The following is a 14,215-nucleotide window of genomic DNA, read 5'->3' as shown; positions in this document are numbered from 1 at the left end:
AATGAAAGCCAAGAGTGTTCAAGAAACAGTGCATTGTTGAATGCTACGATGTTTGCTGTGGTCTGGATGGTGAATGTCCCTAGAGGCTCAGTCTCCAGGGTGGCAATCTTGGGAGTACAGGGAGCTTTTTGGATGCTAGAATCAAGTACGAGATCCTTAGGTCATTGGAGACATGCACAAAAAGGAGAATGTGGGACCCTAGCTTTTTCACTCTCCCAACGGAGTGAAATAAATACTCTAAGGTTTCAGGTTACCTTTGATTACTATAGTTCCAACTAATCTGTAGCTTTTAATTAATAAAGTTTGACATTTATAGAAAACTTTGCAGGTCATTAAGCACATTCAATATCATCTGTAACATTGTAGAGTTATATTAATCCTATATTATAAATAAGGACATAAAATATAAGGGAGACACAAGGAAATTAACTTGCTTGAAGTAACAGAAGGAACTCAGGTCCGTTAGGTCCATGCCCAGAGCGCCGTGACCCCCAGGATTCCTTCTGACATGGCTGCTGTTAATGTGATACCTGAATATTTTGCCTTTGGGGCAAAATGTTTTGTGTTTGAAGCAAAAATTCCGGAGCCTAGTATGAGACACTGAGAGACAGTTCAGTTTAGGAGGTGTGGAGGGCTCAGTTGACTCATGAGGTGAATGGTCAGTGTACCCCACGCTCCACTCTCTCCAAAATATGATGGCTTATCAAAGACCCAGAAAAATGGGTCGCCTGATCTTGAACTAAAATCTACAAAATTATGAGCCGAATAATGCTTTTCTTTTACAAATTGTTATCTCAAGCATTTTGTTACAGTAATGAAAAGCTATGTAACACAATGATCAGTAAGAATAAAGGAGTAGAACCTTAGCATTCAGGGTAAAGTCTTTACTGTCCAGCAAGACAGGCATGGAAGAAAAATAAGTAAAATTAACTTGATTTTTAAATGATTGTAAACTATGGTGATACATTTTATGATAGAAAACTAGTACATACATAAAAGTAGAAAGAAGTGGGGGAGAAATCAACATAATTCATAATTCCAGCCTGACATGATTGACATATTTTTAATTTTTCAGCATATTTTCTCCTAATCTTCTGCTGGGAACTTTTACACACCTGAATTCATACCAACTCTGTAATTTTGTCTGCCATTTTTTCAGTTTAACACTGTCATAAACATTTGCCCAAGTCTTTTAAAACTCCTTTAACTGTTTAATCGTGCATCCCATTGAACCATAGGCATTGAAGCTAAGGTCAGTGTTACATTCTTTTTGTATGTTTTCATAAAACTCAGCACAATTATTTGCAGACAGGAGGTGCTTACAAACTATTTACTGAATCGAGTATCAATATCAGTACACCCTCATCACCTTTTAATTTACCAATCCTCTGTGGCCATTGGTCTGCGTCCACTTTGTGGTACATTGTGTGTCCTCTGAGGATGTTTCGAGTTAAACTTATGCAGACAATGTCTTTCCTGAGAGGGAAAAGTCTGTATCTTCAATTCTGCCTCTAGTCATTGATTTTCATTTTCACCAAGAATGCCTACCACAGTATTTCTTCCACAGAAAATAACTTAATTTTGTTAAAGCATACTCTATAAAATGTTCAAAGAACTATAATATGTTTTATTTATATTGACGATACTTCTAGCACCAAAAGAGCCTTGATTTTTCTTTCTCTTGTGTTTTAGTCCCTAGGTTGAAATTCTCCTTTAAAAAGTATTTTGTTAAAGAAATCGATCTAATGAAGGAGGCAGAGATTAGTGAACTGGAGAAATGATTTTTCAGTTGAGATGTGGTATATTTTTGTCTGTTTTTAATGACTTTTTTTTTATGTATTTATTGGGTAGTGTAATGTTTTAACACACATACACAATATGTATTGATCAAGCCAGGGTAAGTAGTCTCTCTGTGTCCTTACCCTTTCTTTATGTTTGGAGTCTTCAGAATTTCCTCTTCTAGTTCTCCATAAAATCCATAACAAGTTATGAACTACAGGCACCAAACTGTGCTGCAGAACGCTAGACCCTGCTTTTTCTACCTAACCGGGTTCTGCACCCTTCACTCAGCCTTCCCTTCGCACTTCCTCCCAGCCTCTTGCAATCATTTGTCTTTCAGACGGACTCTTTTTCTTAACTTTCCAGAAGCTAAGGGACAGAACATGCTGTATTCGTCTGGCTGGCTTATTTTACTCTTCAGCTCCAATTATTTTGCACAAGTGATAGAATTTCATTCTTTTTATGATCAAATAGTAATCTATTCAGCATATATTCCATAGTTTCTTACTTATTCATCCAATCATGGGCAACTAGGTGGATTCCCTATTATAACTATGGTGCACAGTGTTGCATAAACACGAGTGCAGGTATCTCTTTGATGTTCTGATTTCATTTCCTTTGGCTATATACCCAGAAGTGGTGTAACTGGATCATATGGTGCATCTATTTTTAGTGTTTTGAGGATCTTCCATACTTTTCTCCATGATGGCTATCCTAATTTACATTCTCACCAGGAGTGTATGAGTTTGCTTTTCTCCACATCCTCACAGCTCAAGACCTCTTTATTCTTTGTCTTTATCATACTTATCATTCCGCTCACAGTAGGCCAAAACTGAATATATGTAGGTATATATGTGTGTCTAACTAGTTAGCTATGCATATGCAGCAGAATTGAAAAAGTTGTCACAGCCATGGACAATACATAGATCAGAAATTACATGATTAGTTTTTCTTTGTATTCTTGCGAAGTCATCAAACAGGATGATTTTAGTTAGAAGTAATGTGTCCAGAACAAGAAAGGTGACATATTCTGGTGTGTGATGTTCAGTAATTCAAGGGAACTGTATTTCTCTCCAAAGAAAAAAGGAAAAGGTTTTTAAAAACCTTTAAAAGGTTTTAAATATCTTTAAAAGGTATTTAAAAAACATTTTAAATAACAATGTTAAGAAGAATAAAGCTCATAGTGAAAGTACCCAGAAAGGTGCTGAGGTTTAAAGATACAAGAAAACACTTCATGAAGATACACCAAAATGGAGGATATTCTAAGTCATGAAAACTTCTTGATTTTTTCTTGGGGGAGTTGGAAAGTGGTGTTTTGTGAAGAAGAGTGACATCAATTGTGTTTTTGGAGGGCCATGTTATGAAAAATAGAGTATAAAGGACAAAAGCGAAGAAAGAAAAACAACTAAGAGGTTACTGTAAAACCCAGAATCCAAGGAGAAGTCTTGGGCAAACATATGGGATGGGCTGCCTCTGAAGACAGTGGGAGATCTGCCATTGGAGGTCCATAAATATGCAGGAAATCACTTGGCAAGGATATTTCAGAGGACTCACAACCTGAGTTGTTTCCAACATTGAGACTCTACAATCATTGCTTAGGCTATCCCATTCCTTCAGACAGTCTCCTGATTCCAAAACCATATCTATATTTGTATTATAAAACCATAGACTATTAGCCACACAAAATTAGAAATAAAGAAATAGGTAAGCAAAGTGAGAAGAAATAGAAACACAACTCCAGCATTTAGAGATAATTACTATTATGAAATCCTTCCATTACATTACCTTAGCAGCTGTACCTAGAATTATAGATGATAGAACACAGGGTTTGTTTTTTTTTTCTCACAAACAAGATTATTGTCTTCGTGGTATTTTATAACCTCCTTTAAAGTATGGTGAATATAGTCTCATGTCAATTTGTATTTCCTGGCAGAATAAAAAAGATCTTCTATAAAAAGCTTTGAAGTAATGGGTAATGTAAATAACCTAGAAACTGATAGACACACATAATCTTAGGCTACTTACCGGATGAGATAATTCTTACTCCATGAATGTCTCCCACCCAGCTCTAAAGGTATATTTTTGAGCCATCTCACATCATAATGCAGTCATCAGCATCCTTCTCTCCATCATCATAACAAGCTACTGCCCATGTCAAGTGACAGGAACCTAATCAGGAGACAGCAAAGAACATCTGTCACCCTAATTGAACCTCAGAGGTCTCATCTTACCTTCACCTTGTTATCTCTGGGCATCTTGTGATGCTACAGTAATCATTCATCCCATGAACACTTAAAAGTTTTCAGGTGACTCTGAGTTTTATTCATCATTTAGCGCCAACAGTAGCACCTTAGTACAGCTTCATTACATCTTCTGTAGAGCCATTAAACCACAAAAATTTACTGAGCACCTATTTCGTACAGAGCACCATACTTGACATTTGGGACCAAAGAGAGAAAAAAATCTCAGTCTTCATGGAGCTTTTCTTCTTACTGAAGAAAACAGAGAATAAAATCTAGTTACAAATGTTACATAATGATAAGTTGCTATGGAGGAAAAGAAATCAAAGAAGGAGGGTAAGTAGTGATGTGAAAGAGAAAGGACAGTTGTGATTTAAAATAGCGTGGTCAGGAAAGTCTCAGTGAAAGGTGAATTTAGAGTGAAGACTCAAAATAGAGAAAAGAGTGCATGATATGAGGGAAAAAGCATTCCAGACAGAGGTCCTAAATTAGCAGGGGATTTTGGGGGCATAGCCTAGGTACATATTCTAGGCCAATATGAGAGGAAGACAGTGCAAAGAAAGCAGTTGAGCATGAGGTCAGAAAGACTGCTGAGAACAAGACCACATAGTACTTTGTGTATCACTGAAAGCTTTCAATCTTATTTTGAAATAGGTAGAAACCATTGTTGGGAACTGAGAATAAGAATAACATCGAATGACTTGGGTTTTTGGAAGTTCGCTTTAGAGTAGATTATAGAAGGCAAAAGTAGAATCAGGAAACAGATCAGGAGGTTGGAAAAATTTGAGTGACTGATTTGAACCCAAACAGCAGCTGTATAGGTGGAAAGATGTAGTGAGATTTTACAGATTTCAAAGATGTAGCTCTGAGGATATAGTCACAATTGTGAGAAAAAGAAAAGAGTCAGGGCTGTCACCAAAATTTTTGGCCGTGGAGTCTGAAAGAGTAGATGTATAATTTGCTGAAAAGGGATTTGTGAAGAGTGGGATTGTAGGGGATGGTAAAGAGTTATATCTAGGACATACAAAGAATTGAAAAACATCAGAACCACCCCCAAATTCAAAGACCTAATCCAAGAATGGACATCTGAGATAAATATACACTTCTCAGATAAAAAAATACAAATGGCAAATGAATATACAAAAAAATTTTCAACATCATTGATTGAGAGATGCAAATTAAAACAACACTGAGATCACCTCTCACTCCAGAATGACTATCATCAAGAAATCAAACAATAAGAAATGCTGGAGGGGCTGTGGGGTAAAAGGAACCCTTCTCCACTGTTGATGGGAGTGTAGACTGGTGCAACCACTGTGGAAATCAGTATAGCATTCTCAAAAATTTGGATTAGTGGTCCCATTTGACCCATTCCCCTTTAGGGTATAGTCTCAGAAGAATTAAAAACATCATAGCACAGTGATATATATGCATCCATATTTAGCAACATAATTTGCAATAGTTAAATCTTAGAAACAACCAAAATGCCCATCAATCAAGGAATGGAGAAAAAAGATGTGGGTTTTTTTTAAATACAATGGAGTACCACTCACCATAAAGAAAGATAAACTTGAGACATCTTGAGGTAAATGGATGCAATTTGTGACCATACTCATAAGTGAAATAAACCAGACTCACATGTGTAAACATCATATTGTCTCCCTGGTGTGGGAAACTGAAAATAAAAAAGGAACAAAATTTACAATAGATATTGTGATATGGGAAGAAGCTATTCAAAAAGAAAGATGAAATGAGGCAGGTAAAAGGAGAAAGGAAAAAATACCAGATAGTTATATTACTAGTTTCTCTTCTTTAAAAAGAAAGGTTTGTGCTAGTATTGTTTCAATAAATTTTCAGGCCTATATCTTGTACTCTGAATAACTACTTTGAAGATAACAATATACTATGCATTAACTATTGTTATTATCCTATTATTTTGTTTTGAGATTTTATTTTTTCCATAAAATAAAAAAGAAAAGGAAAGAATATATTACTAGTGATAGTACAGTGATTGTGATACATGAAGATTATATGGTACTCTAACATTGCCTGATTTTGAAGAACAAAAGAAAAGGATTCCTACCACCTAACAGTGACTTCAAAGCATGACCATCAATCCCAGTTAAAACCACTTCCAACAGTATTCAGCATAATATAATTTTAATGTTCACATAATGTTCCATTACATGAATATAAGCTAATTTATTTATTTAAATAAATATGTAAATAAATTTCCTATTTCTAAACATTTTTATATCTCAACTATTTTAAACATTTCTTTGATGAACATCTTTGTAACCAATTCTTTGACTATATAATTATTCCTTATAATATATTACTATATTTACTAAGTTAAAGATGACACAGATTTTTTAAAAGTTTTAATAAATATTTTCAGATTGGCTTCCATGATGGTTATACTAATTTACATTCCTTCTCTCATCATATAACCGTATTTCCAAGCTCTCTCCAATATTTATTTTTGTTAGAAAATCACATCTCTTTGTTTCCATTTGAATCTCTTGATTATCAAATTAGATATTTTCATATGCTTATATTTCTTCTTTTGTTACTTTCTCAGTTTGAGCATAATGTTTTTACAAATTAATAATTTTATGTCTTTGTTATACACATAGCAAATATTTCCAAGTTGGTCTTTGCTTTTTCATTTTGTAGTGTCATTTTGAGGGACATGGACATTGCTAGTTTTATTTAGTTAAGTATGGTGAATTTTTCCTTTATGACTTCTGTTTTGGGTATGATGGTTATGAAGGCTTCCCCGATGTCCACCACTGTATAAACATTTATTCAAATGTTCTACTAGACTATAATTGTACTTCTTCCCCATTTTTGTCAGCATTAACCCATCTGAAATTCATGTTATTGTGTGATGTGACATAATGCTCACTTTTATGTTTCTTTCTAGGAAAAGTCAAGGTTCATTGGTCAAATCTAAAAATCTGTAAACAATACCAACGTGCTTCAAAGGCATTCCTCTCCCAACAGGAAGGAGGGATGGCTAACTCTCTAATGGAGCACAAGCATATCTGTGTTCTGATTTTTAATGTTAACTTTTGCTTTGCCTGGTCACTTGGATCCTGTGCAGCTCTCAGAGTTGAACATAAAATTTGATTCTTCTGGTCAGACGTTGTGTGAATCTGGTGTAGAATTGGGACAACTGAGACTTTGGATTCTCTTGCCACCACAGTAACTTTCCGACTATACTTCAATCTTGCCAATGTTATTGACGCCACAGACTCTACCAAAACCTAGCGAGTACTTGCTACATTAAAATCGGTGCTCTGAAGTTAAAAAGGAGAAGTTAACTAAGAACTAATTCCATAAACATTGATATGAAAACTTCTTCATAGCAAACCAAAGTCAGGAACATATTAAAAGGACTCTATACCATGGCCATTCGGGATTTATTCCTGGAATGTTGCAGGCGTTTGTGCTGTTGAGCTAAACCCACAGCCCGAAAAAAACATTGTCTAGTTAAATGTCTAATAAAAATTAATATTCTGAATATATAAAAAATTCAATAACAAAAAAACTAATTTGCAAGTAAGCTGAAGACTTGAATACACATTTCTCTGAGAAAGACACACAATAAGCCCATGAGAAGGTGTTCCCCATTACCTGCCCTTGGGAAATGCAAGTCAAAACTACAAGAAGATACAACTTAAAACTTATGAGGATGGCTAACATAAAAAAGCAGAAAATAATAAGTATTGACTAGAATGTATAGAAAGTAGGACACTTAAAATGATATAACTGCTGTGGAAAACAGAAAAATAGAATTACAATATGATCCAGCAACTCGACTTGTAGATATATATCTAAACGAATCAAAACATTCTCCAAGAAATATTTATATATCCATGCAAATAAAATATGAAAGCAACCAGGTGTTTATTGACAAATGAAAAGATAAGCCAAATGTAGGTAACACACACAATTGAATTCTATCTATGTTTAAATTAGTCAGAATTATATAGACAGTAGAGTGGTGGTTTTCAGGGTCTGGAGAACAGGGTAAGTGGGAAGTATTGTTTAGCTGGAAACAGCATGTTTCACATGAGCAGAGTTACAGAGAGGGTGGTGGTGATGACTGCATGCCATGAATGTACCTAACACCACTGAACTGTGTGTTTAAAAATAGTACGATGGAAAGTTTTATGTTATATGCACTTTAACTTTTTTTATTGCAGGAAGAAAAAGAGAACTAGTTTCTACCCACAACAGAGTTACAGATTCACATACATTTCTTATTGGTACACTCAGTTTTGGTCACTAAATAAGTCAGCATTTTATTCGATGTCTAGAGACACAGATTCTAATTCTGATTTTCTTTGTAGACACAGACAAGATTCTAACCCTCCATAAGCATCTGTATAAGTTTAACTATCTGTTAAACTAGAGTTGTTGCACAGGTTGAACGTTCATCGGTGACTAGTAAAAATAGTAAATGTGACTATAAGATGTTAAAATTAAATGCATCAGTATAATTTAAGAGTATTCAATCAGAATTACATTATGACGAAGTGATGATATTTTGAGGCTGGAAAAGAATGTAGACTTTCACAGAATACAATAAAAGCACTTAGACTTTCCTAGAGTATAGAATATAGAAAAGATAATGTGGAGGGCTCCATGTATGTCTAAGGGGGAAAGACGTGAAAGGACGTACCAGAGACAATCCAACTTAGCTACCACTCTGTATTCCAGGAGCTACCTGAGTCTAGCTGAACTGCACAACTGCTAGGAAGAAAGGAGAGAGAGTGGCTTACAGTCTTTTAGCAAAGGAACTCACTGTTGAAACCAGAGAAATGATTAACCAAAGTTTTCACAGGCATCTCAGCAGAGGAATTGGCACTGGGATTAGGAATTTAGGTTGCCAAATCAATTTCTTAGGCCTACAGGAGTCAGATTCTTTTAATCGGTATTCCTGGAGATTTCTTAGAGATAAATAGTAGACTTTGAATCATCGAGGAAATATATACCTATTAATAGGACAAGCTTCTAAAGAATCTTAGCCAGTGTCATTGCCCTAGGGAGACATAATAAAGGCTATTATGAAAAGAGGGGGAAAAAGAATCAAGATGTGTTATGTACACAATGAATGTAATTATTATTTACTACAAACATGCAGTAATAAAATTTTAAAAAATAAAACAGAAGACCAAAAAATAAAAATAAAAAGGTAGTCTCAACATCCACCCTTTTTTTGCATCCTGTGTGGATGATCTTTCCTTGATTCTTTTCTTGTTTCTGACATCGAAACTCCATTGGTTCCCATTCTGACTTTTGATTTTAGAGCTGGACTTTCAGGGTCTCCTTCCCTTTCTGCCACTGGTTAAATAGCTCCAGAATCTCTTTTTTTTTTTTTTTCTAGTCCTAGCCTTGCTTTACGTAAGGTGACCCAAATCGCCATTGCAGACTAGGAACAATAATATCCTTCATATTAATTCAACACAAAATTTAGGATTTTGCTCATTAAAGCCCCAGAAAAACCAGAAAAGAAAACTCCCCCATCCAAATGCCTTCACTCTGGGAACATGGAGAGGTGGTTGGCGACCATTTGCTCTGTGTATCCACTTTCCAAACACTCTTCCAAAGGTGTGCCTACCTATTAAAATAAAGTCTTCCTTTATGAAGATGATGGAGAAGATCTTGCTTCTTCCTATGCCCATTACTCTATCTGGTGTCAGTGACCTCATGCAAGAAGAGAGTAGAACTTAAATAATTACCCTGCCGGACCCTCACAATGACTCTGAGCATTATGTAGAAGTACAATTACATCACATGAACTTAACTATGAGAAGCTTCCACTTCTAAAAAAGATGTCTTACGTCTCCAAAAAGAACAGTGCTAAGATAAATGAAAAGAAGATGGTTGTTAAATCAGTATGATTAACATTAAAGAAATTCAAAACAGCTGGTGAGGAGTACATACTAGATAATCATGTACACACAAGTTACCACCTGGAAACCTGGCAGTGCTGTGCCTATCGTGTCGGAGCTCTCCTTCCCCATGCAGGCACTTAGAGTAGCAGCTGTGATCTGGGGCTCTGCACATTGGAGACCATTAAGAAAAGCAACATGATTCATCATCTCTGCTGTGTTATTTTAACTTAGTCACTTGGGGGCAGATCTTCTGAGACACTAACAATAGTCTGAGACTAGATTGATTTTATTCCTCAAATAACTTGTGGATCTTTTTAACTTGAAATGTTTGCTGTGTCAGGTAAAGAGATACATAAAATCTTTGAGTTGGAAAGGAACTTGGAGGTCACCTAGGACAATGTCTCATCTTTTTCCAATGATTCTCTACAGTATTCTTGATAGCTATTGAAACCCCCCTTGAATTCTTTTACAGATGGGAAACTTATTACTCATAAAAAAGATCATTCTGATATTTCAGAGAACCCTAAATTGTTAGAATTTTTCACTCAGTTTTTCTTCCTTCTAGATTAACTCAGGAGGTAATTATTCTCTTATCCACAGGATAAACATCTTTAGTTTCTTTTAATCTTCCTGTACACTTCTCAGCATCCAAGAAATTCTCCTTTGAATGATTATTTCTCTTGAAAAATGGCATAACAATTTAACTTTGGGCTGGGGATGTAGCTCAGTGACATAAGCACCTCCCTGGCAAGTGCAAGGTCGTGAGTTCGATCCTCAGTACCAAAAAACAAAACAAAACAGCAACAACAACAACAAAAAGTTTAACTTAAAATTCCAGATGTGAACTGGTCATCTTAGAGTACAATGACAATGACATTCTAGGAACAATGCTTCTTCAGATGCACTTCAGCATTCCTAGAAGCGGGGGCACAAAATTGTCCCACCTGAGCTTGCAGAAAAGGGAGCTCCAGATACCTCTCCACATAATGTTTCACTTTCAAAATATTGCTGGTTGTATCACTCAGGAGTTCATTTTTTCACTTAAATGCACTATGTCATTTATCTATCACTATGAAATTGTATCTTACAAGATTTAACTCAATATGGAAAACATCAAGAAGATCTATTTATTATTATCTACTTTCCTTCTGAAATTTTCATTATCCCAAAATGTGAGAAATGCTTTAAATGACCGTAGTGTTAATGACAAATAATTCTGAGTATCCAAGGACAAAGCAGAATGGTCAACACAGCAGTTATTTAATCAATGACCTTTGAAAAAATTTGATCAACCGGTGTTCAAATCAGAGCTTAATGTTAAAAGTGCCTCATCTCAACTTTCAGTGTGTCATGCATCTTAGTGGCATTCTGAAGGGCCCTAAATCCCAAATGCCCGTAGAAAATTTTTTGCACTATAATGCTTTGGATTATATTAAGGTACTTCATAAGAAACAAACCTTGAGGCTCACCATTGCATTTCATGTAAAGATGTACTGAGCAGATGGTTTACTATGTGACATATGTCCTCTTTACCAGGACCCAACAGAAGCTTCTCTCTGTTCTGAGCACTGTTTTTATGTCTTATAGAAGATTTTATTTATACTGTTTCCTCATTGCTAAAACTGTCAAGAACCTCAGGAAAATTTGTAAGGCACCTCTAGGAACTGTACAGCGTGGGGAAGAACAGAATATCCCATGCTTTTTATGGGACAACTGTACAGTCGCGGTTTCATCTTATTTTCTCTAAACTTATTATTTCTTTACCATACTCACTTTTTTGGCTTATTATTATTGAATTTTATGTATTACTAAAGCCACGAAATATTTGAGAATAAAGATAAAATTGGAAGATGGATAAATAATCAGACCACATTTTTCTATGTATCTTACCCACAAGGAGATCATGAGAATTTTGTTATATGTTTGGCTGCCTCGAGAACTGTAATGTTTTCAGCATTAATCTGAACCACAGTGCTTGGAATGATTTAAAAGAAAAGTTAAAAAAAAAAAGTCTTAGCCGTAGCCCTAATGAAACCATACCAGTTCCCAACAATCACTGCTTTCTTTTTTAAATCCTTACATAGTATAATTGCCAATTTTAGAGTTTTTCCAGGAATTGATATCAAGCTGGCTATAATATTATTTGGTGAAGTGGAGGATGAGGTACATGTTTTGTTCTTTCTTGAGAAATGTGGAATATTTGTTCACCTCAAATGTCTGGAACTTTCTTATCCTCTGTATCTTAACAAAATCAATACTAATAAAGAAGTTCTTAACTGTCAATTCTTTCAGTATTTTGGTTTAATTAATAAATGCAGTGTACTTGATATTTAAGCCCAAGAAAATCTGGCATTTTTCTTTGGAGAATAAAGTTTAAAGTATGCCACAAGCTGGTATCGGGGTTAAACGGTAATAATTGATATTTTGTGCAAGTAATTTTACCCCAGATAGACCTTCAAAAGGCAGTATTGAAAGAAACCAGAGAATTAAAATTTAGTGGACACTCACTATGCACAAGTATCATGTTGGTTGCTTTAGACACTTCATTTCACAAGTATAATAATTATCTGATCTAAGTTATTACATATTTTACAGATGACGGAACTAAGTTTCAGAGGGGTTACACAGCTGCACTAAAGCAACAAAGATAAATTGCAAGCTAAGTGTTGAACCAAAGCCCATACCCCTTCGCCATGTCAGATATGTAAAATTAGAAGAAAAGACATTAGATAGTTGCCAATTATAACCTTGAAGAGATTGGAAAATAGCAGTCATGAAGTTCATGTCTACCTTGGTAATCTGGGTCTTTCAACAGGAAAGTCAATCGTGGAGCTAAGAAAACCTACATGAAAGAATTGCATGTAAGGAACATAAATTGTAAATAAAATAGTCTTTTACCAAATACTAAGAACTGTCAAGGCAATTCATACCAAAGGCTGAGGGAGAAACTCTCATAATAGCAGTTAAACCCTCACATGAAGTATGAAAATAAAAGACAAGAATCTTATAGGACAGTGAAGAAAAGAGAACACAATCAGAAGTTGCATCAGAAAATGACAGACTATAATTAAAGTTTAATTAAAGAAAATGTATCTATATTTTAATTGCTTACATATTTTTAAATTTGCTTTAATTGCAGCTGAACTCATAACAATATGAGGTAAACAAGGAACTCACCCTGGAGGTCAGAGTGGGTATTCCTCTTTTGATAAGTGGCTAAATCTAGGTGACAAGTTTGGGCCATTCATTTTTGTATATTGTGCTGCTCCAAAATGTGAAAAGAAAGCAAAGTAAAAATTTCTTCTGAAGTTGAGATTAGTAAATAAGTATACCATGGCTTATATAAGCCGAAGCAGTAACTCAACATAAAAATTTTAATATAAGAATAGTGAGCCAGGCATGGTGGTGCACGCCTGTAATCCCAGCTCTCAGGAGGCTGGGGCAAGAGGGTCACTGTGAGTTCAAAGCCAGCCTGGGCTACAAAATGAGCTCAAGGCCAGCCTGAACTGCATAGTAAAACCTTGTCACAAAACCAGAACAATAAAACAAATAGTGGAGTTGTCAAATCTCTATCATTACACCAAAGAATTTCCCAAATTTGTTTAAAATAACTAAAATACATTCTTTAGGAGAGAGAATTGAATGCAATAGAGGCACATATTCTAATATACTTTTATTTACCCGGCAAAATGTCACTTTTGATAACTAATAAAACAAGGAACTAGACAGCAAACACTATCAACTTTTAGCCAACAGCACACAAGAAAGAAGGTGTATCTATTATATGTCAACAACACTGATTTCTCACACAGGAAACGAATGTAAAGTAGACTTGATCTCCTTGTACTGACATTTGCATACTCTGTTCATGTGTATAGACTGAGGAGAGGTGGGGTGGAGCTTATGCTCTAGGACTGAAGAAATCTGGAGAAGCGATTCTAAAGGAAAAAATGTTAACTCCTAAAGTTCCTTGCTGCAGTTCCAATTACAACACTCTTAAGCTTTAAGCCAGCCCTCACATCACCTGGTTGGCTGGTTGATGGCAGATTGGCATGTAGATTCCAGAAAATGTAGCTGGAGCTACAAGCAAAGGGATGTTGGAACCTGAAAAGGTATTGCTAAAAATTTTTGAGGTCAAATAGAAAAGAAAGTTAAAGTTTGAAGATACCTGGCAGTTACACTTGCTGAAAGGGCTTTTTGCTTTTAGGCAATCATGCATCAAAACCCTCTTTCATAACCTCTGCAGCTCTGACAGATGAGATTTCAAGCAAAGATATTTTATGATGTGAA

Source organism: Cavia porcellus, unplaced genomic scaffold (assembly GCF_034190915.1).
Source record: "Cavia porcellus strain 051 isolate PalLab524CR breed Dunkin Hartley unplaced genomic scaffold, mCavPor4.1 scaffold_1, whole genome shotgun sequence".
Lineage (NCBI taxonomy): Eukaryota > Metazoa > Chordata > Mammalia > Rodentia > Caviidae > Cavia > Cavia porcellus.
Note: the sequence above shows the minus strand (reverse complement) of the source record.